Here is a 26,763-nt window from a genome sequence, read left to right as displayed (position 1 = left end):
ATTGGCCTCTTCATCTGCAATAGTTACATGCGTGGATCGATCGGCAAACACGTATGCCGCCACAAATCGTTGACGGGATCGCACGCACCCACGGCGCGCCTGCACACACACACACACACACACACACACACACACACGCTTCATGCATATGGATCAAAAGCCGCGTGGATGTCTGAAAAACTAAACACTGCAAAAATACAAATATTACTTTTTCAGTCCCACGAGGTCAATAACCACGCGGAGTGGGGAACTTGGAAAAGAAGATGAGTTGTGAAAGGAAAAAAAAAAAAAAAAAAAAAAGTTGTGCAGCCACAAAAACGCAAGCAACGAAACCCGTACGCGTAAAAACAACAGCGAGAAAGACACTAAATGTTTGTTTTGCACGCTCTGGTGTGCGCGCGCGTGCTTGTGCGTGCGTGCGCGCGCGCGCGCGTTTAATTGACTGATGGATGCGAGGCTGTGGAGGTGAAGGCTCCGACAAATGGACACACTTGAAGAGGCTAATTCGGGCAAAGGCGGACGGCGAAACCAACGCACCCTAACCCGCCACGTGCCCAAATGGAGCCCACGACCACGCGCACATTTCACCACACATCGCCCACTTCATGTTTGTGTGTGTGTCTCGAGAGAAAAAGTGGAATTTAGCCCATGAAAACGCATCGGCTGAGACCCAAATGAAAGCGAAAAGAAATCGCGCGAAAAGAAATCGCGCGTAAAGTGCGCACGAGCCAACTTTTCTGCCATCCTAAAAAAAAACACACACACACACACACAAACCTAAAACACTCGAAATAAAACACGCAGTCCACGCCGATGACGCCGCATACCCAAAACACGCGTGACACTCCACTTGGAGTCACTGCCAAGTTTTCCCTCAAGCGCACAACACGGAAGCGAGGCGGAAAATGACGATGAAGCGAACGAGGTTCGGCGCGGGAGCAGGACAAACAAACAGTTCAAACTCACCTGCAGCTTTGGCCTGCTGCACTTCTTGGTTTTTTTTTTTTCTGTTTTTTTTTTCTGGTTTCTTTCTGTCTTGATTTTTTCTTTTGGAGGCAAAGTAAGCAAAGCTGTCAGTCCATCCAAACGCGCGCGCCGAGAGGTAACACTCGACTAGCAACCTGAACCCGCCGAGGAGATGGAGCCAAGGAGGAGGGGGGAGGAGGGGGGAGGAGGGGGAGTGGATGGATGGATGCGAGGAGGAGGAGGGAGGGAGGGAGGGAGGGAGGGAGGGAGGATACACCTCTCCCTCTCTTTCTCTGCACGCGCGTGTGTGTGTGTGTGTGGGGGAGTGTGTGTACGTGTGTGTGCGCGCGTGTGTGTAAGTAGTTAATTAGTAAATCCCCATCCGCAGTGCCTCGGGTCGGTTTGTTTTCCCCGGTCGACAAGCCGAGAGGAAGGAGAATTTGAAGTAGGATTCGACCCGTTTCCGCTCCCGTCTCATATATGAGGCCGGCGAGCGAGCGAGCGAGCGTGTGTGCGTGAGCGTGCGTGTGTGCGTTTGGTGCCAGCCTGCCCCTCTAAAATGCCCCTCGGGGATGTTAAAGTTGTACGTTCAAGGCCCCCCCCAAATAAGCAGCTTGTTCAGAGGGGGGGGCTCTCTCCCTGTAAGGCACCCACATTGATTTTTTTTTTAATTGGGTTTAGGTCTGGGTTTTTGCTACTTAGAGGCCATTTTAAAGGAATTGTTGGCTGATTGTTTTTTTTTTTCACACCGCCTGTAGAAAAAAAAAAGAGAAAATGATATTTTTCTACCTTTCCTCCATGTGTCCTTATAGATTTTCAATTGGGTTTAGGTCTGGGTTTTAACTTTTTCCAGGCCATTTAAAAGGAACTGATGTTTTTTTTTTTTTTTTCCTTTTGCCACCGCGTGTTGATAAAAAAGAGAAAATGATATTTTGTCTGCCTTTTCTCTTGACAGACTTTGTATTGTGTTTGCAGCGGCAACATTTTCTGCTGCACAAAAACGGGGCCGTTGCAAAAACGCCGCCCGTTACGGCGCAAAGCGGCTTGTTAGCTGTGACAGCCCAACAGCGCCGACACGCTACTCAACCAAAAACAGCCGTGTCGCAAACAAAGGCTCAAAACATCCAAGACCCGATATTCTTCCCCAAGAAAAGAGTCAACGAAGGTTCCACATGATGCAACACAAACATCATACGCATGGAAGTAAAAATGAAGAGACAAACACTCACTTTCTCCAAATTGGATGTGTTAAAAGCAGCATTCACACATTTATCTCACACCGATCGAGTGATGGGATGGCGGCATGCTGTATCTCTGTGTGAAAGCGCAGACAACTCCGCAAGCTCCTGTCTGGGCTGGCTTCGGTGCAAAAATATTTTACACAGAAGTACTCCAAAAGTTTGGGGATCCGTCTTGGTCTCCTTTTTTTGTTTTTCCCTTAATCCTGGCTTTTGAACTGGGGTGTGTAGACTTTTTGTACCCGCTCTAAATACTTTTTGTGAGCTTTTTTGTTCAGTGCTTTCGCTCAATCAAGGTTGGGAAACGGCGGCACAGTTTTTATAATGATATAAGTGCAAAACTCAACTTCAACGGCAAACTTTGGTTAATAAAACATATCAGCTGACATTGAAATGACTTTTTACGTTATTGGGGGGAGGATTTCTGACAAGGAAACAAACAAAAAAAAAAAGGATGGGGAGTGTGGGACTGCTTGTTGGAGAGTTGCCAGTTGGCTTTCTCAACGTCAAACAAGCACGAGTGGACGTGCGCGCGCGCCCGTGAGAAATCCTTAAACGTGGCTAACGAGAGGTCGAGCCCCGTAGCGGCTGCGGGCTTTCACACAAAACTCAGTTCCGAGCCATCCGATGGGCTCGCGCCAACGAGGAGAAGCGACGTCATCGACTTTGCCCTTAACGCACTTTAATTGTTTCATTGATCGCCAATCGGCTGCTTCATAATCAATTGCGTAAACCCGGCAAAGTCATTTAAGTGCAGAGTCGGAGTCGCTATGACAAGCGGATCAGGGGGGACAGAAAAGTGGCCGGAGGTGGACTCAAGTTCTTGGAAAAAAAAAAAAAAAAGTGGCCAGAGGTGGACTCAAGTTCTTGGGGGAAAAAAAAAAAAAAAAAAAAGTCATTGGCGTGCGTCAATTGAATAAAAACGTACGAACAAGGCAAACATTCACACTCCACCTGATGCCTCTAAAACGTGTTGGCCCGTTTTTTAACATTAGTTTTTAAAAAGTTCCACTCGACTGTCCTCATACTAAAACAAACAACCAGGTTATAATGAACAACAAGGCACAATTGGAAGAAATTGCTTTCTTTTTTTCAATTGATAGGTTTTGTCAGCTGTTAGGCAAGGCAGCTTTTATCTAGACCAATCATATGCAAGATATCTCAATGTGCTTCACACAAGTAAAAAAGTACAACATTTACAAACAAAAGAATTGAAGACATTCACAAGCAAAGTCCAGAAATCAAAAAGTAGCTTGGGGAAAAAAAAACGAGCAAAACGAATGTACAAGAACAGCATTTGGGGGAAAAATGGATTTTACAAATGCAGCTGAACTTGATTGAAATTTTGGGCTGGAGCAGCAATTGGAGCGCAACGTCTTGCTGTCCTGCCAACTTGCAAATTGGAGCCACGGAAAATAATAGACGGGCGGGCCGTGCTAACCTGTGACAAATTTGAGTTTTCGGGTGCGTATGTCGGAGGACTTGCTAAAAGACAAACACAAAACTTGTCAACACCCGCGCATATTTGCGCTTTAAGAATTTTGGAATTCACCGTTTTTATTTGATTGTTTTTGTTGTGCGTACGAGCCCCCGCTGAGTCGCGATATTTTTTCCGCTTATTTGCTGCTTTCGGACCCCGACCCCCCCCCCCCCCACTCGCTCACGTTTTGGGGCAAAAGAAATTCAGAAAGAATTTTTTATTTTTTTTTTTGGTATTAATCGGTTCGCACACGCAGCCGGGGTTTTAGTCACGTGACGTTCGCGGGCTGAGCCGTGATCGGTTGTCGCCCGAGCCCTGCCCGGCACACGCGTGATGTCATTTCCTGTCGCCAGCGAGTGACAAAAGAATGTTTTGAAAGGCATTAATGGGACATCGTAAAAAAACAAAGTTCGGACAAAATATTCCCTGTTCTCTCCACATATGATATTTGACGTGACCATCTCGCGCGCGCGTCATCGGCGAAGGTCAAACGGCGGTGCGGCCGGCACGGCGGTGAGCTGGAAGAGGGCGCGCGGCAGCCGGTGCCGGAGCGTCTGACAGAGCGGCGACGCTCGGCAAGACGATGAATAACTGACCTATGGCATCCCCATTGACTGAGTTAATTAATATAAGTAGAGGCGAGGATCCCGAGCTCACTTTTCAGCGTATGGATTTGCTGTCTGCTCACATTTGCCGGCTTTTTATGTCCATTCGATGCAAATCCAATGTGGTGTGTCCCGGGGCCTGATCCTGACAGCTAATTTTGCCGCGCTTTTGACGGCCGCGCTTTTTTATTGGGGTGCCACGGGAGGCTCCCCCGTGACGGATTGCTTTTGGAGATCTCACCTGAATGCGTGTCCACTCCAGGCGCGGAGAGGTGCTAAAAGACGGGGGGGGGGGCGCTGCGTGTTGCTGGTTTGAGCACGGGTCCTCATTGGGGAGATGGTTAGCAACATGTTTACACATTTATTTGTATTTATTTATTTGTGTTTACTGTACGTTGTGTTCAGCGCGGCGAAGTAGGGTACGTGAGCGTCCGCTTGTGGTGCGCGACAGAATCGCAGCAAAAAAAGCAAAAAGAAAAGCACTCAAAACTCAAGTTTATGTCAAGACGACGCTTTCGTCACTTTAAAAACAAGCATGTCTGCATACAAAGTGCTGTACTTTTATACAACTCAACGGCAGGAGTGACAATAAAAACAGCAGGGCCCCCAAAATTGAACCCTGTGGAACACCATGCGGCAGAGCGGGACTCATGGCAACTAAGGCTAACGCAAAAAGTCCTGCCTGCCAAGGAGAATATAAGCAACACCAAAACAGCCCCGATCACATCCCAGATTTGCCGTTTAACTCATTCACTGCCATTGACGTATTTATTTGTCTTTTCGCAGTCCAGCCATTCTTTTTTTTTTTTTTTTTTTTTTTGCAAACATGAAGGTAAAAAAAAGGTCTGAAAATGTCTGGCAGTGAATGAGTTAAGGGTCTTTCGATTCAGATTGGCGCCCTCTGGTGGATTGAGGCCAGTAACTTTCAAAGCGTTTCATGGAAAACCGCTGTCGGACTTTGTTGTCCACCGCGGACAAGGAAATCTTCATAGACTCCTCGAGTGCATGCAAACCCTGGCTTTCTTCTTTGTGGGAGAGGGAGGAAAGGGTTGATGGTGGGTTGGGGGCCAGGTGGGGGTGGTGGGGGGTGGTGACACAAGCAGGACAGACAGGAGGAAGAAGGTGGGAAATGGAGAGAAAGGGCAAGGGAAAGAAAGCAAGAAAGAGCTCCAGTGCCTAGTCTTAATCTGAGCTGTTCTGATCAATAGCCCATTTCCCATTGTTGCCAGAGCCCTTCGATCGCTACACCGCCGAATTAACACACCCACTTTAATCTGGGGGGAGAGCAACGAGGGGAGGCGGGGTCGGTGGGGGGGGCAGTGGGGAGCAGCTGCGGAGGCATTCTCAAATGAAATCAAATCTAATTGTTATCACTGTAGCCGCCGCACTTATTACTGTTACGATTATCCGCCGGCGATGCGCCGCGCAAACGCTCTCGCGTCAACTGGACGTACGTAATCCAAATGAGAGTTTATTTGCTTCGTTCGCCGCGAGCCGGTTCGGGCCGGGGCGCTCGGACGGCTGAGTCTAATTGCCGGGTGACATGGGAGCGGGCTTGGCGATCGGAAACCATCGGACAGCAAAAGCGTGCAAGGTGAGGCGGAATGTGCCCCCCCCCCGGACTGAATTCAACTTGCATCTCAAGACAATCACCGTAGACAAGATTTGAATATTGCGATGCTGGCAAAGATGCCCTTCAAAGCCGTATTCCGATTTTGACGGAGGAAAAAAAAGTTGAGCCCGGAATACCGATCCACTCTTATGTGCATTCAAGTTGTTGAATATGATAATATCATTTTATGGTCCACAGCTTGAGGTGTTGCCAGTAGACTGTTTGCTTACCGCCTCCCATTGAGACCACTCAGAGGGAGGGTGGAGGGGTGGGGGGATTTCTTCCCCACCACCCGCGGCCATACCGCCCAACTTTTTTCCCCCCCTTCCGATCCATTCTCCTTCCTCCTTTTGAAGTCGTTTCATAACGGAGCAATTTTCTCGTTAGCGCTTGCCTTTAATTGTGGGTAATTAAGCGTGCTCCGGCAGTATAGCTGGTCGGGGGGGGGGGGGGCGGTTAGGGGTGGGGGGTCTTCGGAATTAGCTGCAGTTCAGCTGTGAAATATGAGGTTAAGTGGGCGAGCGGGGAGGGGAAAAGAGGGAGCAGGAGGGGGGTCAGTGACTCCAAAACAAGGGGCAACGTCGGCGAAAGCCAAAGCGCTGGCGCGTCGCACAAATTGAAACGTTTGCCCGACTATTAAGCAACTTTTTTTCATCGCTTAACCGTTTGCTGAGGGTTGGAATCAAGTCAAGTGAGGTGATTCAATGGAACGACAAACGTTCCGAACAAATCAGGGATGAATCCCCCCCCCCCCCTCCCCCCTTCTCCTCCGCTATATATAATTTTTTTACTATTATAGCATGCTAAGCTATGCCTAAACACCAAGTCTGCATTTTTCCTGGATGGCACAATTTACACAACAACTTTTGTTCTTTTAACGCCCAAGCAAGGAGGTGACGGCCCTCGCGCGTCAGCTGAGAAAAGCCCCGGAAGCCCGTTAGCTCTCGAGCTAGCCGGTGGCTAACGCCTCCACTCCACAATCATTCAGAAATCCAAAAGAAGAAGAATTTATTTTGACTTTCCAGGCACCTCATTTGCAACGGACCGCCGAATGTTCTGAGCCGCCGTCGCCATGCCGGGGCTATCCCAAATCCTCAAGTTGTCGCCGACTGCCCCGAGCGGATTAGGGCGTGAAGACGTGACCTTGGATTAAAGCGCCGTTAGCCGCTAAACGCTTCCCGCGCCGAGCCCGCGCCGGCCGTAAAAGTCAACGCGGCCGTAAAGCGCATGAGGAATGATCGCGGCTATCGACTGTACCGAGTCGGTCCCGGAAGGTACCGTTCATCCCCCCCCCCCCCATGGAATGCCCGCCCCCTCTTCCAAATGGCTATAATGGACTTGTTAAGGCCTCTATAAATATTGGCCTTCACACTCGGCGATCGTTTGAGCGGCTTTCCCCGACGCGGCCGACAATCGGCCGGGCGTCGGAGGTGTCGCGGCTAATACCTAATCAATGAGGGGGTACGCCCCCTCGCAGTGGGGGGGGTCTTCATTTATAAAAAGAAGGGGGGCGGGGGGGGGTAAGAGTCTATTGATGAACATAACATTAACGTCGATGGCAAAAGTTCTGCCAGGAAGCTTTGACAAGCGTATTGATTGTCAGACCTTAGAGTGAGTAAAACTCACAGGAAACACGGGATCAATTGAAAAGTCGTTACTCGGTGAACATTTGTTGCTGCGCATTTGCCCGCCTGTGACGTGATGCGACATTCATACGCGCATGTTTTTTTGCTTTTCTGCTAGGAAATACGGCACGGATTCTAAACCGCACCAAACGATTGCACGCTGACATTGATTCACCGTTATTGTCTGTTGTCCGACAATTCCCTTTATTTTATTTTTTTTTTTCCATCAAAAGTACAAGTTATTCAAATGTATAACTACGTATGATTACAGTATGAAGTAAAAATACCACATTAAGAATAGAGGAAAAAAGTCATTCAAATGTCATTCAAAATGAAACTTGCGAAGAAAAATAAGAAAATATAAAATCAAATATCTCTAAAAAAAAAAAAAAAAAATACCATAATATAAATTAGACAAAATTATAATCAAACAGAATCAATAAAGAAGTCAATAAAAAGAGAAAATCTAAATAAAAATACACACATTTGTTCAAATAGAAAGGTCAACTCATATTTTGAACGAAAAAAAAAACTGAAGCAAATTTCTATCTTGCCATTGTCATGACTGCTTGTCTCGCCGACTTCCGGCTCCAAAAATGTGCACGTTTGACAGTAACCACAAATTTAACGCCTTACTTTTACCAAGACGTTATGACTTCCTTCTACTTGAAGCTGAAAATGGATGTTTCAAAGTTGCAGTAGCAGCTTTCACCGGCAGCAAAGCCACTTCCAATGAGCCACCGCCAAGTCGCAACAACGCTTTTGTCGTGCTCACCCAACAAATGTTCGCACTTTAAGGAACGCGTAAGAAAGCAGCTCTGGTCAGCTGAGATGTTGACATCGTGTGCGCGTCGCGTCACGTTCTCAGCACCTCCACGATGTGTGTAATCGTTTTTGTTGTGTGTCGAGTTCTATGGTAAACTCCAAAAAGGGCTGTCTTTAAACAGCTGAAAGAATACTCACGATAAGTTTTGAAGATCGAGAGAAGCCAAAATCGAAGCCACAATTAAATTGCGATTCATCGTTCAGTCTTAAATGGATCCATATCATTTTTTGTTGTATTTTTTTCAGGGCCGATACCGATTAGTTATTATAACCGATATTTGAAGCCGATACTTGTTTGGCAGTAAAATTGAAAAATATCGAGGTCAAAATTTGGAGTAATAGCTACGAACTCGCAACACCTCACTTTATCGAAATTCCTTTACGGGCATGGTTAGCTTTCCAGACATGCTAACGATTTTTTTCTTAGGAAATAGACATCTTGACTCAAAAATCAAAAGAAAAAAGTGCAGGGGAGCTTGCAGGGCAAGTTCAATGCAAGTTTTCGATTTTCTAACACAATTGACATTTCACGCTTTCGTCATTATCATGATTTGAAGTTGAAAAACAAACAAGTACAAAGTACATTGTCAACGTCCTCGCCAGCAGGTGAGCAGGTGAAGGTGCCAGCAAAGAACTTAACAAAATAATCCATTTTTTTCAATGATCGCCTGTCGATAAGCACCAAAAATGCAGAATATCGACTCCGTTAATCGGCCCGGCCGATAATCGGTCCATCGCTCGTAGCGGGCGGAAAGGACTTACCCGCAACGCCAGCCGCCTCCTCCGTGTTGTCGGGAATCCTGCGGGAGTGAAGGGCGCAATTTAGGCAACACGATCCGACATGAGAAGCTTTTGTTTGTTTGGGTTTTTTTTTTTTTTTTTTACGATTGCTGCGCATGCGCGCGTTGATGCGTGCGCGCGTGGGGAGGGGAAAAAAGTTGACTTGAGAGTCCGGCGCGAGTGAGCAAAATGCTTTGGATTACATAAGCAAAGCCTTTAAGAAGCAAGTGGTGTGAGAGAGAGGTTGCGCAGGGGAGGGAGGGGGCACGGGGGGCCCGGGGGGCTGGCGGGGGCGCCACCGTGCGTGTGTTCGTGCGCGCGGCGGATCGATGGGGTTATAATTTTGTCCGAAGTGGGGAGAAAATAAAGTTCATGGAGGAATGAAATTTGAAAACAGATGGCAAATCTCGTCCTGGTCGTCGCGACTACCTACCCCCCCCCCACGCCCCCACTTCTCTCCCCTAAATAAGATTCGATCCCCGGGAATGGAGTGTAGACAATATTCCAAGCGACGTTTGATGAAAGTGACAGATTTTTCATTTTGGACATGTTGGGGGGGGGGGGGGGGGTTGTCAGGAGGGGAGAGTTCATCAGATTTGTCTGCAGGACAGAAACTTGGAAGAGTAGGACGCAAGCGTTTCCTCCCCCCCCCCCCCGTATGAGCAAACCCCACCAATGTCCCCCCTCTGCTGCGTGGGTGAGGCAAAAGGGTGAGGAAACAAGAATAGCAAATAAATGAGAAAATTTGGTACAGCGCCCCGCTTCCGTGCGTTCCACGCTAGCAATAACAATTAAATATCGACCGCTTTTCCCTCGGCCGGAGAGAACCTGAGATACCCGGAGACTGCCAAGTACCGGCGCAACGCCCCCCCCCCCCGCAGACCCCCATCTCCTCCTTCTCCCCCGTTATTTTCCCGTCACCCCCATATACACCTCCTTTCCTTCTAATCCAAGTCCATCAAGCCAATCCGCTCTCATTTGCCGTCCCTCGTTTCTCTTGATTCTGTGCGTACCTCCAAAAGACAATTTTGAGGGGGGGAGCGGCCCCCCCGCTTTTTTTTTTTTTTGCACACCCCAGGCAAGGGGACTTCTTCACACCGGGAATGTGACAAGATCAAAACCAATTAAAGGATTGAATCGGTAGCCCCTTCTGGATGATAAAAGAGGTCTTTTCCGATTTCGGAGGTGGTGTCACAATGTCAAGTGAGGGAGATAACGATCCGTATGGTAGGACGATAGCGAACCGTCGACCGGACTTTATAAGCATCATTTTTTTTCTGGTTCTCAAAGGAGTGCCAAAGGTGGTTACTGTTTGGCGCGCTTTTTTTTTTTTCCTCCCGACCTGACCGGATGAACTTTTAAGACTTGCTGGACCAGGCGTGGCTTGTGGCACATTGGCCAGACACACCCACAGCATTTGAGAGTGGAGCCAACGGCTTGAATTTCTCACAATTTTGAAGCCTCATTTTGTACACTTGCCGTCTTTACGCACGTTTACAAGAGATGTATTTTCACTTTCCACGGACTTGAATTATGACTTTTACCAGAGTGGCACATGTATCGGTACTTTGACTCAAATATCGGGTGCGTTTGCCGCCATTTTAATCGTGTCGCGTTGGAGCCGTTTGATGCCGATGTTGTTTTTCGCAGCCGGATCGGCTTTTATTTTTGTCGGCGCTTCGTATGTTAAGATGAGACATGTCTTTCAAAAGTCGATCCTTGAGAGGAATGATGACTCCAAATTGGACTTGAGAGCAGAACACACGCACGCACGCGCGCGCGCGCGCGCACGCACAGAAGAAAAGAAAAGAAGGCAAACAGTTGGACTGTGGCTTTTGTTGATGGACGTGCGCTCGGGATTTGCGCGCGGCGTGACGAGACTCCCAAGAGGAGGGGCTTTATGTTGGACTTAGCGGCGCTCGTGGCAACTTTTCCAAACGAATGGCACAACTATCAAAAGTTTCTCCAATCATTGTCGTCGCCGCTTCTCTCTCTCCCGCCTCTTTACCTTTTCTTTTTCCGCCTCACAACTCCAAGCCTTTCAATTTCTATTTATTACAAGCGACCCCCCCCCCCCACCACCACCACCTCCCCCACCTCCCCCCGCTGCCTCTTCAGCTCCACTTTTCCACACTCGCCTCAGCCACGGTTTCTCCTCCGTTCTAACATGGATTTATATTTCATACAGAGCAGCACTTGTGATTCTTCTTAGATTGCCATTTTTTTCGCCATAGCTGGTGTACACTTTTTTTTTTTTTTTTTAAATTGGCCAGTTGCGTTGAACCCCAGACAGACTCTGCCTAGCAACAAGTGGCCGCGCAATTGGAGCTGTCGTGTCAAGCTGCTTGAAAAGACTTAGTCGACTTTGCTATTCCGCCACAAGTTTAGATTTTTTTTTTTTTTTGTCCTCAGCAAAATGGTGATGATAATCGAGCTGGCTAGTTTATGATCTAATGTCATTGTTATTTTGGGGGAGTTGTCAACTCATTGTGTGCACCTGCCAGGGTAATAATTTGTATTCATTATTCATATTTGTAGTATTAATTAGTATTTAGAGGGGGTTTGTTAGTTTTTAGTCTTGAGAAAGTGCTTCGTTTTAGTTTTCATTAGTTTTAGTATTAGTTTTTTTAATATGGAGTATTTGTTAAGTGCCAGATAAAAAATGAAAAAAAAAGTGCTGTGGCATAAAGTAAAGTCTCAAATGACTGCTTGACATTCCATCTTCTGTACAGCCGTACAACAATACCCAAATAAATCAAACAATGGGATCCTCCACGAGCACACGGTCCAACAATTAGCATCCACGCGGCGGTGCTGTTAGCCTCGAAGCGACGGACATCGGAAGACAAACGGTACAGCAACGCACGTCACGACACTCACAGGAACATATTCTTTATCCTCCGCAAAGAACCACAAATACTACTGCCGTACGGAGTGGCTGAGAGAGGAGCTGAGCCGCCAGTACAGTACATCTGTGTCTGTCTTATGCTCCCCCCAGGTGGCCAAGGTGTGCACACTCCAATGAGCAACACAAAAAATGGATATATATATTATATATACATATATATATATATATATATATGTGTTATTTAAAGTAAGACATTATAGAGTGTCATTTCTCAAACTTTTTTTTACAAACTGCAAGCATGTCTATTCTAGTTTCTGTGTATGTGCATGCGCCTTTAAGAGGCGGGGCTCAGTTGGGCGCCGCGCGCCACCCGCGAGTCGACGCGTGAGCGACTTGCTGTGAGCTGTGGCTGACAGCACAGCTCTTGTTTTTGTTTTCCTGTTCTCCCGGTGATTACAAAGCGGCTAAAAAGTGCATTGCATTCTGTGGCTCTCCTTTCCCACACGTGAGGGCATTACAGTGTAAAACCTAGCTAATGAACAACCGCTTTGAAAAAAACAACAACAAAAAACCGTCTGCAGGTCAAATCGTTCATTTACAATTGCACTTACGATGAATCATTGACAATTTATGAGGTGAGCGAGTTGCGTTGCTAAAAGTCGCTATCACTACGCTATGCTAGCGCCGCTGCGCAAGGCCCAATTCAATCCATCCAAAAATGCAAACTCAAAAGACGTGGTAAAGCCGCTGGAAATGTTTCGGTCCCAAAACGAGGCCCTGAAAAAAAAAAAACACTGCCCCCTGTTGTCCTCCATCTCTGGTGCCTTTGGCACATCCTTGCCCTCACCTCGTTATCTCCCCCGTTTGACTTTAATTGCTTAATGCATTCATTATCTCCGCCCCAATGAACGTAGCTTCTCGCCCCCACCTCACTCGCACCTTGGCCTCTTCCTCTTGCCTCTTTTTTTAAACTCTCTTTCTCATCACTGCTTGCCCCCAAAGCTCCAGTCATCTCTCCTCCTCCTCCTCCTCCTGCGTCCATCCCCACCGTCTTCTCCTTTTCTCCCCTCCGCCGGCTGCTGCCTCCCCCGCCTCGCCTCCCTCCCTCCCTCCCTCCCTCCCTCGCCCGCTCTCCCCGGCGACGGAATTATGAAAAATGCGCCCATCGACAGAGCGCCTCAGCTTCGATTAGCCGAGATGGGACATGACAGGCCGCGATCAATACTTATACCGTCCTATAACGTGTCAACTAATGAATCAATCTCGGCTAAATTTTCCATTTTTCAAAAGCCGACGCGAGAGACTGGAATATCCTCTTTTGTAAAGATATTATTATCGATTTCGTCGGCAATTTGACATCGGGGGTAGTTAATTCCACTCTAGAATAAAATTGAAAACACTTGAGATTGAAGTGAGAGAGGTGGTGGGGGGGGGGGGGGGCAGAAGGGCAGGCGGGAGGAGGGAGGGAGGGACGGAGGGAGGCAGGGGGAGAGACGGCTGTTGACTTGATAAAAGAGAATGGCCAGATGGAAGGAAGGAAGGAAGGAAGGAAGGAGAGAGAGGGATTCACCGTCCTTCCATCCGGTTGACTTCCAAGTTCGGGTTTCGACCTCGGAACTGCGAGGCGGATGTGCTAACCACTACGCCACGTCTTGTAAAAAAAATTAAAAAAATAAATAAATAAAAATCCTCACTGCTGCGGGTTTGGACACATTTGCCACCATGGGAAGAGGACATTATTGTCCACAGAATATTGAGTGAGCCGGTCGGGCGTTGCTTTCAGGGACGGTCTGAAATGACAGCTTTCCTCAGAAAAGAGCTGTGGGATTATTCCAAATATGAGTTGAAATCCATCCATCCCTCGCGACTCGGCCTGAACAATCAACGGCATTCAAATGCGCAAATCGCAATGTCGTAGAGTGAAATTTTCAGGCGCCCTAAAGGCCTCTGCTGCACGGTTTGTTTTTTTTCTAATTGTGGATTCTTTTATTCAATCAGGCGACTGACTAATCGGTGATCAGAATTTGATCCCCCCTCATATGAGAATCTCCGTCAGCCTGAAAAAGGGCCCTAGTTCCAAGTGCGACTTCAAACCTCGCCTGCAGAGAAATCAGCCATCTTCCGACAAAGACGCTTTGACCCCGGCGCGGATGAATTTCATTTGAATGGATTCCTTTGGAAAAGAAAATTGCGGAAAAGGGCGCACGGAAGCGACGCGGCGGCGCGTGAGCTCATCACAGCAAATGTTTGTGTTACGTCACTTGAAATACCGTCTCGCTGAATATGTGCATGAGCGTGAGGCAGAGAGAGTAGTCAGTGTGTGTGAGTGAAATATAAATGGAGGAGGGCCAGAGTGTGTATGTGTGTGCGCGCGCGCGCGGGTCAGTGAGGTTCAGTGTAACTGTCGACAATCACAGCCTTATTTACCTGTCAAAAACACTATCATCCCACACGGGCCCGACCGAGCAATTTCTGCTGTCTCTTCCTCCCCCCTTCCTCACTCTCTGCCTCCAATTACAAGGTAGAGGGGCTATTTCTCACCAGGACAAAAAAAAAAAAAAAAAAAAGGAACGACCCCCCCCCACCCCCACCCCCCCCACTTCTGCTCCCGCCACTCCAGCCTGTTCCTTCCCCGTGCTGAGAGTTGGAGTGGAAACGAACAACCTGTAAACACACCCCACTTATCCCGGTGTATAATGTTGTGTGTTTGTTGCCCACGGCTGGCCGAGTGCAGGATGGAGGGGAGGGGTCGGGGGGGGTGGGGGTGTTTGCGGAGGGAGTGGGGGTGGGGTGGGCTTCGGGGTGCCGCATGACCAGACGGAGAGTTGTGAAATAAAGATGCGGCCGGCGGCGGCTTTGAAAAGGCGGCTCGATCAAAAAGCGGCGGCCGGCCGGGCCCGTCGCCGGCCATATTCGTCTTGTCTCAAGCAGGTGAGATGCGTTGCGCGTTTTGGTCCAGCGACGGCGCCGGCAGCCCCGCGGGGGCTTGTCTTCTTGCCGCCGAGGCTTTCAAGTCCGCCCGCGGATCGGCTTTGGTCAAAAATGCCGGCGGAAAAGACCAAAAGCGGCTACCAACTGTTGTCAAGAGCCGAGGGCCGTACGTGGCAAGTCGGCCTTAAAACAAGGCTAAGCACTGCGCTTCCAGCAAGGGGGGGGCGGGAAAAAAAGAAAACAGCCTAAACGTGGCTCCTGAAGTAGGATCGCAAAGGAAATGATTGGAAATCGTGAAAAAACAGTCAAAGAAAGGGAGGGGGCGTCCAAAGGAAAAATGTTATCAGTCAGGTCAATCTCCAGATTGAAAGCCAACAGAGCATGCATTTTGAGTTCAACATTTCAAAACTCAAGGAACAGGCGCAAGTGTTCCAACACTTTGAGATCACCGTAGGAATCAATCAATCAATGCAATGAACGGTTTGGTCCATCTTGTTTTCATGGAAAACTCTTACTGAATGTTTCAATGTTTCTTTCAATTATCTGCAAATGTTCGCTATTGCGGACCAGCTCGGTCCCGATTTACCAGTGAATAGCCTGGTCCGCTGTATATTCGAAATAGGAAAACTGGAAATTCAAGATATAGTGTAGTTGGCGTTGCTTTCGTAAAAACAGGCTCATTCCAATCAGGGTTCTATGCGGCCGATTCCAATACCGATCATCCATGTGTGAGCATGGCCATTACCGATTTCCGATATCGATCACATGGATCAAGCGCGGTTGATGAATCCAATTCAAAAACAAAAACAACATGATTTCAAACGGAAAAAATGAACTGACAGTGTCGAAAATGCGCAATTTATGCACAAATGATTTACGATTCGGTTACCGACAGGGTCCGCCACATTTCCAAAAATTGGCAAAAATGGTCATTATTGCGTTCCAAATTAAAAGCAAATAATTGTCGGTCCGCTTTCATGGAGGACTACAGAAGTCAAATAATATTTACTGTTGAGAAGCTGAATTTCCAAGTGTTTGCACAATTTGAAATAAAGGGATACAAAAAGTTGATCAAAAACAATTCACTTATTCGATTAGTTATCGATCAATCATGGCATCTCCAATTATGGAGTGTACTGTAAGTAAGCCTGTTGGTGACAGATTCCTCCGTCAAGTTGAAGATTTTCTGGAAAAACAGACGGCTTGCAGAGTCACACGCTTGAACGTCAAAAAACAAAGCAACAAAAATAAACGCAAGTCATTTCGCTGATGCATGACGATGGTATACAAGGTGGCCTTTTACTTCCTGCTGCTGAAACCCGACCGTGCACACGCACGCATGGATCGGCGACAACGTCCCCCGCCAACCCCCCCCCCCCCATGTCCGTCTTCATGAGCGTCGCCGCGAAAAGGCCATCTGACAAAGCCATTAACAGGGCGCTGTAATACGCGTGTCTGCCACAGAGGCGAGTGACACACACACACGCACGTGCACGCGCACGCACACAGACATTCATGGGCTGCCATGACGGGAGCTGCGGCGGCTGACAAGCGACCCACCGGTTTGATTGAGTCTCCAAATGAACGACGAGGGGGGAGGCGGAGGGGCCGGGGGGTGGGGGGGGGGGATTGCTGCTCGTTTGACAAGACTGATGAACGTCAGCGCGGTGGACTAGTGGTTAGCACGTCTGCCTCACACTTTTAAAGTTCAGGGTGCGGATCTCGGCCCGCCCACTTCCTGTTCTCGCCGCATTGCAAAAACATGCGCGTTAAGTTCAATAAGGACTCGAAATTGGCCATAAGTGGAATGCGAGTGGGAATGTTTGAGTATGTTTGCCTTGTGAAGAATTTGGTGGAATTTCACTTGAAAACGGAAGAGAAATTGGCAAGACATATTTCCGCAAAATGAACAGTGGCGCAGAAATGATAATGACCATATACATTCATGACGAGCCGCAACGAATGATTGTTTTTATAATCGATTAATACGCCGATTAAGTGGATTTAAAAAAAAAAACTTTCATATCTATCCATTTATTTAAAAAGCAGGACATTGTAATAAATTGACGGTGTAGAAAATGCGCCAACAAATCAATTGAGATTCGGTTACTGCTTTGGTCCATAACCTCAGAAAATTGGCAAAAATGTTCTCATCGTTTTCCAAAGTGAGAGCAAAACACAAAAGCCGTGTTTACATGGGGACTTTTTTGTCATTCCGTTTGAAATCACTCCGACTGAAGATCTTCGGTCAGCTCTTTACATGTGACGAATTTTATTCCGATTGCGTGTTGACATGCACCACTAATCGTTGCACCTCCAGATATGATTTTTTTTTTTTTTTTAAGTCTTTAAACCGTACAATTGCGACTTACAATTGTACTAACCTCGCTAAATTCAAGGCAAATGCAAAGATTTGAATGAATAATTCAAAGACGAAATCAATTCCAAAATGAGTAAAATACTCACTTATTTACTGACATTCCGTCAACGCAAAATATGAAAAATGTCATTTCTTTTTATAATGGCAACAGTCCCCGAACTTTAGCGAGCGCTTTCATGCGACGACATATTTAGAAGGACCGGCACGGAAAGAAATCAAAACAAATGATTCAAGATATCACTCAGCATTTGCTACGTTAGCTTCACCGAGAGCTAGCCGATGGGGCTAGCCGAAGCTAGCAACGTGAGGCTAACCCCAATTCATGACTTCGCATCCTGCCAAGCGTGTGCCGGTCAAGTCGTTTGCCAACACCGTCAGTTTATTTTGGTACTAAAAGTCTTGCCGTCCGAAAGCAAAAATGCTTTTGGGCTAAAAGGTCGACAGTGGCCCAACATGGCGGTTCACGGGCCTCGGGCCACCGTTAACGTCGAACCCCGCGCGGTGTAAAATAAGCCTTCTATTTTGCCTTTGTGCACCATTTTCACTTTTTACGAGAGCAGACAGGAGCCGAATCTGAAAAAAAAAAAAAAAAAAAAAAGACCAAGTACGGTACTTGACATTGGCTCTCCTCCCTCCAGAGCAGGCGAGCCGACATCCGTACGTGAGCGTCGAGGCTTCTACCGAATGTCACGACTTCATCTTGACACTTTCTGGCTGGGAAAAATGAATTTTCATTTTGGCTTAAGTGCATCAATCTGCCGCCAAATTAAAGGGGAAGTGAGATGTCACTCGTGGGACTGCCGGCGGACGCTCGCTGGAGAGAGCCGCTCTGAGAGAAAAAAAAAAAAAAAAAGAGGGGAGAGGGGCCAAATGAGGGGAAGAAAAAAAAAAAAAAAAAAAAAGAATGGAGAAAGAGAGAGTGAAGAATAATGTTGAAGCGAGGAGGAGGAGAAGGCGGGAAGACGGCAGAGGCAGCTAAGCAGAACCAGCCAGCCCTCACAAGCCAATCAGGCCTTCATTAGCCCGGGCGGGAGGGATCGATGGCCAGCCCGCATCAATTAAACACCACCGGCGCCACAACGCACGCACGCACGCACGCACGCACCAAACACTCACATCACAAACAACTATTCTGCTCTGTGTGCGCATGTGAAAAAATACCCCCAAAAAAGGTCAAATGCTAATAAAGCAAGTCCAGTACGCATCATTTGCTGTCAAACTTCTCCTCACTGGATTTGCGCCTGAGCTCGTTCAAAATAATTCATACATTCATTCATTCACAAAAATTCAAGGCAATTTCAATCGCGGCTTTGCCACGATCATTTCATTGAAAAATGCCGCGCGCTTCCTAAGGCCGACCGCCAGGGGGCGAACGCTCGCTTAAGGCTTCGCAAAGCTGAAGCAAGATGACCAGCGAGCGAGAGAGCGAGCGAGCGGGGCGGGCCGGCGCGCCGGAGCCAAAAGTCACTGATGAGAGCGAGTCACGGAGAGAGGAAAGGACAGCAAACATTGGAGATGAGGCGCTCGTGCCACCAAAAAGGGCAAAAAACGTCTGTTGTCTGGACTTGTGACACGACGTTCAACAAGACGTGTGCGACTTTAGCTAGCTGGCCGACTGTTATTCCTTGGCCGGATTGCATTTTTGTTCGTTATCATTGATTTTCAAAATGAAAATCATTTTCTTAAAAGCGTCGTGCTGTACGGAAAACGCCGGTGTGCATATTGCTTGTTGAAAAGTTGCGCAGTAAATTACAATTGTTTTCCCCTGACATGAACAACGACGAAGAACGAAGATTGATCCCAAATAAACGTGCAGCCCGCAATGAAACGTTGAAGGAAAGCAGAGTACATGAAGAAAAAAAAAGACATTGAACACAGCGGGGATTTGAGCCCAGAACATCGGACTGCAAGGCAGCTGTGCTAAGCACGCTAGGTTTACTCCGTCCATCCCAAATTTAAGGTCAAGTATGAAGATATTCATGAGCTCAAAAAAAAAATCCGTTTGACCACCACCAAATCTGTCGTGAAATCCGCACAAGTTGGAAAGACATTTTTTCAAAGACAACCTTCCCCGACTCACTCTGACGCACACACACACACACCAACCCCCCCCCCCACACACACACACATCGATAACACCCAATTACACACACGCTCACACGCCGAGCCTGGCAAAACACACAATTACACACGCTCGGGACACACATTTTATTAACACTCAATTACACGCGCGCATAAATCACTCGGCGGCCACGAAGGGAGACGGATTGCGCTCGATTGTCTTTTTCGCTTTTATAACAACAACAAAAAAGTCGTCATGTGGCACGACTAAAAACACCGTGCGAGCTTTGTTGGATATCGAAAGCAGATAGAACTGAAATCGAATCAAAGTGCTCAGCCGACAAGCGCGAACTTCCACGGGCGTCCGAAAAGCGCCGATGGAAATACAGTCATCCGGCGCCTCGTCAAAATCTGGCTGATCAAATGGCTACTAGGTTATCCAATTGAATTTTCAAACTTCATGTATATACTGCCAAAATGTATGCAGCAGTACTGTAGTATGTGCGGCGAACTGTGACTGAATGCGTGTGACTTAAAAAAGCCTCTTGAGGGATGTCAAAGGGCTGAATGAGTTTGAAATGTATTTTATTTTCCTCGATATTGTGATTGGGATTTAATATGCATTTTTTTTTTTTTTAAGAAGTCAACCTAAAAGAATATGTTCTATGCAGCCCCACTCGTCCAAACACGGCGTTCTTTCGTTTGTGGGATACGAGACACCCGTTTTTGTCCATCTGCGGGGGCGGCCATTTTGTCACTTCTGTCCACCGAAAATGACATCGAAGTTGCTCAGGTAACGACCAATCGCGGCTCGGCTTCAGAAAGCAGGTGAGCCGTGATTGGTCGTCACCTGAGCGTCTGTGATGTCATTTTCAGTGGACAGAAGTGACAAAATGGCCGCCCCCGCAGATGGACAACAATGGCTGGATTAACTCTTGTTCCACAAACGTAATATTCATCGGAATGCTGTGCTTCGACTAGTGGAGGCTCATAAAACATATTTTTGCAAAGGATTTTGTGGGGTTTGACTTCCGCTCCAAGGCCCCCTTTCCCTTGTATTTTGCAACAAACAAACTTTAAATGAACCTAAATGAACCCTAATGACACATAAATGTTTTGGTCTTTCAAGTTAGGCAAATGAACCATGAATTAGTATAAAAAACAATTTCTCGACTTCAGTTAGAGTTGTTCAATTTACGAACCACTTTGACTTGCAGTCCTTAAAGCGTTCACTACGACAACTTGACAAAATTCCACCAAACAAGTCCGGCGTAAATGCGAAATCAGATGACAGCAATAATGACGACACATTTGTCTTTTTGTGAATTTTTCTCAATTCGTTCTCTTTGGTGTGTGTGTGGGGGGGGGGGGGGGGTGTTTTAAATGCCATTATCTTTTGCTCTATGTTGTGTTAATGTTTAAAAAAAAAAAAAAAAAAAAGAGTAGCCAGTTTTTGCCGATTTTAAAAGGCCGCTTACGCTACATTGGTCGGGCCTTATTTTAAGGAGTAATTGGCTGTATTTTACGTTCAGTTTGGCAGTTAACTTCAAGCGCACATCCCGACCTCAAGTATGTCTTGAACAGGACGTGAGGAATAAGATTCTTTGGAAATCTGCGGAAAATCTCTAAAGCTCATCATGTAGTAAGGCTGTCTGCAACACGACAAAATGTGGCACAAGTCAAGCGCCGGGAATCCTTCCCAGTAGGTTCCACCTGGCTGCACAGATGACGTCAAAGCCCGCCAGACGACCCCCCCCCCCCCCACCCGATCCAAATACGCGCTTGAAAATATTCAACTGCAGTCGGCTCCATTAGCGAGCGGCAGGCCGCGCTGGCCGAGCCCCCGCCAGTCACCCGCCCGCCGCTGGCATTGACACATCAGTCTCGCCGCCTCTAACGCGATGTGACAGTGTCGAGATTATAATATCTGCCTCGTATTACCGGGGCATTAAACGCCATTATGGCACCCCGACCCGCCCCCGCGCTCAGGTGCGGCCCTGGCGCCCGCCCGGATCGGGGAAATTGGGAGTGGACCTTGTGGATAAACCCAGGGAAGGAAGGAAGAAAGGAGGGGGGGCGGGGGGGGGAATTGGAGGAAAATGGAGGAGGCGGTTCGGGGGCATCAAAAAGTGGTTGTTGTTAGCGGTAAGATCCGGATCAGATAAGGCTGTCAAGAAGAAGGCTGTGAAAAGACAGTCACGCAAGTCTCGCGCAAAAGCGCTTGCGGTTTTTCTTATTTTGATCTTTTCGTAGACGCGTACGGGTAGAAATGGGGGTTTGCGCCGTGACAGGAGCGAACACAGCCAGCTTGTTTCCCGACCAAAGGAAGTGGCTCCCCCTCCCTTTAAATTCAGCGCAGGAGAGGCGCTCGGTCTACGTGGCGGAGATGTGGACTCGCTGGAGATCTGCGCGCGCTAAATACATTGAAAAGGAACTGCAAGAAGATTTCTGCTATGAAGTGGGCCCTTCAAGACCACTTTCCATCCCTGATCATACATCAGTGTGTGACAACTAATCTAAGCCTGGATCAAATCCACCAAAATCAAGTTCAAACGCCTGCGCCACAACTTAGACCTGCTTTTAGCTGCTCTAAGGTCTAGTCTGCTTCCTGTCACCACGTTGTCAGATGCGCCGGGGGAAGTGTAAGAGAAAAAGCCCTCGGTCCAAAGAACCATTTGATTTGGAATCCAACAATTGGACCATTTGGATAATTCTACGCAGGTGCTCACTTTTCTAGATTAAAATACAATATCGTGTAATTGAGTAGGGGGGTGTTGAGACATGCGCAGGCCTAAAAAAAAAAACACAAAAAAAACATTGGGCCGGTACCAAACGCCGTTGAAAACGCACACAAGGCTCGGATGAAGCGATTCCGTTAACGAGCAGTGGAGCACCATGATTGAAAGTCCACGCCTGGTTTGCCACGCCCCCCCCCCCCCCCACCCGCCATTTGTTTGCAGCGCGAAGAAAAGCGCTCCCACCGCACAGCCTTGTTGTTTTAATGAGACAAATTAATAAATAAGGATGAATTAATCCGGCCGGGACGGGAAGGGCGGCAGCCCGCCTTCGTCTCCTTCGTGCGCCGCTGCTCCATCAAGCGCACGGGATGTATTTGTGTGGCGTCATTAACGCTTAATAAGTAAGTGATTCATTATGATTAGCGTGCGGATTCGCCGTAATGGCCCCTCTCTGCGCTAGCAATCAACTTCAGGCTGTTTATCCGCACATGACCCCCTCCGATCCATCTCTGTCTGCGACCCCCCCCCAAACGACAGCATCCTGATGTGCCGCCCTTTGGGGGGGGCCGCGGCCTCCATCAATCTGGGTTGGGGGGGGTGCGGTCGCGCCGCCACGACGAGGAAGTAAGAAGTGAAAGATTTGTTTGTCGAATAGATTGTGTGAGAAGATGGTTTCATACGTCAAAGGAGGCGACATAATTATCATTTTAGGAGGGGCGGGGCGTTAAGTGCTTAAGCACTGCGGCTTTTGTAATACGATCGTTTAGTTCAAGTCTCCGGGGGACGGTTGGCGTATTCTCTTGCCGTTGAGGATGTATTTAACACAACAGTGATGAAGCGTCGGGCGGAACGCGGCTGCCTAACACTCAATGTTGTTTTTAGGCAAACAATGGCCACGGCTGGGGGGGAGGGGGGGCCCATTTCGAGGTGAGGCCTTTCATTTTACAAGACTGTGAAGTCAAGCGAGCGCACCAATTTACACCGGCCGCACATACTACTGTCACGCCCCACAAATTGTGGAATATCGGCGTTGATGTTGGGTTGGATTCATTGAAAGGGATTTTTCGTCGGCATTTGAGATTTTGTTGGAGGTCCGTTCTTGCACGGTCAACGAGAAAGTGGAACACAAGTTTTTGCTTGGCTCCCGATGGCCCGTGTCGACTACTGTAGCGACCGATCGATCACTGCAGAAGCGATGAATCCCAAGATGCGTTGCGCCAATTGAGGAGTTGAGGCGCACAACTATCCTCCAAAGTAGAGGAACACAATCACACCACAGATGGACATGCTTGGCTTTTTTTTCTTTGTAGTACATCTTCTAGCACTACGACTATCATTTTAATTGTATTCAAAGACGGTACTGTCATTTCTCGTACTGGATAAAGAATAACAAATATCTGTTCCTTAAAAGGTTCCATTTCCACAATTATTGATGCTAACCGTTAGCGTGTCAATGCGATTTTAGCGATTTTATCGTCGCTGTCCTGCGAAAAACACCTAGCCTATGTCCATTTTTTTTTTTTACATTTTTACAACTTTCTGCGTTACAGACATCCCATTAACGTAAAACTTTTTTTTTTTTAAATGACAAAATTGGACGTGTGTGTTTTTCACAGGACAGCGACGATATGCCGCCATTCTTAAGGCAACTCTGTTTAGTTTAGTTCGATACACCCACTAAAAAGGTTCCAAAACTGCAACTATCAATGCTAACTGTTAGCCCGTCAATGGTGTTATCCGTTACATATTAGCATGAATCTAGAGCGCCATTCTTAGGAAACGTTGTTTAGTTAGATACACCTACGTAAAAGATTCTAAAAGCGAAACTATCGATGCTAACCATTAGCATGTCAATGGTGTTATCCATTACGCATTAGCATTCATCTAGAGGGCCCTTCTGAAGGCAATGTTGTTTGGTTGTTTTAGATACACAAAGGATAATTCTCTTTTAGTCTTGTGTTTGACAGCACCAGAGAGAATCCGCGGTTAACGTTGTACTTTCCAAATGGGAGTCCTACTGCCGTTTTTATGCTAAAATAAAAGTTGCGGTAGCGACGCTAATTGCCGTTAGCCCGCAGATGGAGTTTCCAATTGTATATTTGTATGGCGGAATGTCCACATGCAACGCGCACACAAAGGAGTGGAACAAACAAGGCGGCAAAGAAACGGCAACAACTCCACTTGACAGCCGCTTTTGCCCGAGCCATTTTCTACCCTTTGGGGGGGAAAAGCTTTGCACTTTCCACTCGCACCTCCTAGAATGTTCATTGGCCAGAAAATTATTTCTGCAGTCATTTCGCCGCCATTGTGAGCGGCAATCAATTTCTCTTCTCTTGGTGATGGTCCCGCGTTGTGAGCACCGAAGTTTGACCTTCTCTAAAAGATCTATCAATTTATCCGTCCATCTTGCAACCTATCCATTAATGTGTTCATCTTCCCCCTGTTGTTTCTCTTTGGCTCTCTCTCGCCTGGCCGCTAAAGTGGCTTTAAAGTCATGTGCTCATCAAGGCCCGACGGCCGGGTGTCGGCTTTTGGGGCAATTAGAGCGCCGGCGGCGAATGAGCCGCTTGCAGAAAATGACAGCTATTTGGACGGAGGAGAATATGCACTTGAGACAAAAGGAAACCCATTTGGAGCGCCGCTGTCGGCGTTGAACCCTGCGAGTGGACAAGGTCAGGCTCAGGCTAAATGACATCACATTAGCGGCTGCGGGGTCAGACGATCGCTTGCCGGCGTGGGGTTTTTTTTGTTTTTTTTTTGTACTGGACTAGATTGCTCAGTGCGAACGTCACGTTTACTGGTCTCGGGTGACGGTGTCGCGCTCTTGCCTTCTGACCAAACTCTCTTCCAATAAGATGTTACATTATGCATTTTGTTTTGTTTTTTTCATTTTCAAGATGGTCCCTAGCGTCTCAACAGGGCACATTAGGCATTCGCTCACTTTTTGCCGATTTATTGCATGGATTGTTTTTTTTTTGACATACCTTTTTCGTAAATTATTTGCTACATTTTGCAGATTATTTTCCAACGGGGAGTGTTCCTGTTCCGATGACTCAACTTTCTTGATAAAGCACGTTAAAGCGCAAGTCAACCCAAACATATTTTTTTCCAGAATATGTTCTATGCAAGCCCACTAGTCGAAACAAGGCATTCAGATAAATATGGCGTTTGTGGAAAAAAGAGTTAATCCACCCGCTTTTAGCCATCCCCGGGGGCGGCCATTTTGTCACTTCCCTCGACTGAAAATGACATCGCAAATGCTCAGGGCTCAGGTAAGCACCAATCACGGCTGACCTGTTTTCTGAAGCCGAGCCGTGATTGGTCGTTGGATTTAAAGGTGAGCACGGCTTTCCGGTAGACGATAAGATGAGGCGGTGAATCTCGACCGCGCAAATTTGGCACATTTCGGCACATTTCGGCACCTGGCGCTTGTACGCGGAAGTGGATGCAAGGTAAGAAACAGAGTGCGGTCGGAAGCGTTTGTTGTGATAGTGAGAAAAGATGACGCAATTCGTGGAGCGAGTGGCGAACGGCAGGTAAAAAAAGCCAGCGACTTTCCACGCTTTCCACACGCGCCAAACATACATCTTGAGGGATTGTCAACAATGAAAAGTTGATTCGTGGCTTTGTGGACTTTTTCCTCTCGGTGGGCTTCTTCCGCTTCCGCTTCCGCTTCCCTCATCTTTCCCTTCCTCCCTTTCTGGCCGGCCACGGACGTCTCCATCCTCATCTCTCACCTCCTTCCCCTTATTCACACTCTCTCTCTCTCTCTTTCTCTCTTCCTCCGTCTGTCCCTTCCAATCTGGCTCGCCCCTCTCGCCGTCTGCCAGGACAGTATTATATATTCCAGTCTCATGCTTTACATGATTTGGGCAATAGATGAAGCCATATCCCGCTCGGGCCGCCTCGCCCTCCCCCCCCGTCTCTCCTTCGCCTTGTTGTTTAATGTTTCAATTTGGAGGAAGCAAACATTCAATCAGACAGATTAACTGTTTAATGCATGTCATCAGTCAAACTGTCGACGAGGAAAAGAACCCCCCCCGCCCCCCGCCGCCCCCGCCCCACCTCGGCCCGCCGCCCCGCCACACACACACACACACACACACACAAACGCGCCCCCCCCCCCGCCCCCCAACTGCCGCTACGTCCTTCTCACTCTCTTGCTCTCCACCCCGTGATGTCGACTCTCATATAGGCGAGCGCGTGTGCACGCGTCAGTGCGGAAAGACATTTGGAGTGAGACGCGTGACACACATGAGGATGTCGTGGACACGCAGCAAATTGTTGGCAGCGTCTTGTTAAAATTCGACATGAGCATCGCATGACAAACATGAGTAGCGAGTCAACGGAAAACCTTTTGTACGTGACACGTTCAAAAAAATATTAAAAAAAATTTTTAAAAAGCAGCGCGAAGATTTTTGCGAGCCTTATTCCAAAAAGTGGAGTCCAAATTTATCTCGTGTGACAAAGTGCATTGTTGTTGTTGTTGGTCTTCTGTCATTTTTGGCTTTTTACACGCGTGCGATCGTCCACTCATTTCTTTTCTATCGCGCTTGTCATCATGAGAGTCGCAGGAGAACCGAAAGCCATCCCGGCTGACTTTGGACTCAGAACCGGCTAAAACCCCGGACTGGTTGCCACCCAATCGCCGGGCAAATATAGACAAGCAGCCCC

At 47.7% G+C, this 26,763-nt stretch overlaps 1 protein-coding gene across 3 annotated transcripts in view; it reads right to left on the bottom strand.

The window, feature by feature from the left end:
• Positions 1-26,763, bottom strand: part of erfl1 (Ets2 repressor factor like 1) — a 74,685-nt gene that overhangs the window by 45,184 nt on the left and 2,738 nt on the right. The window contains exon 2 of one of the 3 annotated variants that reach the window (XM_086038451.1): positions 9,114-9,151. The exons of 1 other annotated variant lie outside the window; for it this stretch is intronic. The gene's annotated coding sequence lies outside the window, so the exon portion shown is untranslated. Of the gene's footprint in view, positions 1-966; positions 1,093-9,113; positions 9,152-26,763 lie in introns of those variants that run through there. One more of the 3 variants, XM_086038453.1, reaches the window with a different exon arrangement.

Source organism: Filicampus tigris, chromosome 8, assembly GCF_054856515.1.
Source record: "Filicampus tigris isolate MCC_2025a chromosome 8, RoL_Ftig_1.0, whole genome shotgun sequence".
Taxonomy (NCBI): domain Eukaryota; kingdom Metazoa; phylum Chordata; class Actinopteri; order Syngnathiformes; family Syngnathidae; genus Filicampus; species Filicampus tigris.
This window is presented reverse-complemented; position numbering and strand designations above follow the sequence as displayed.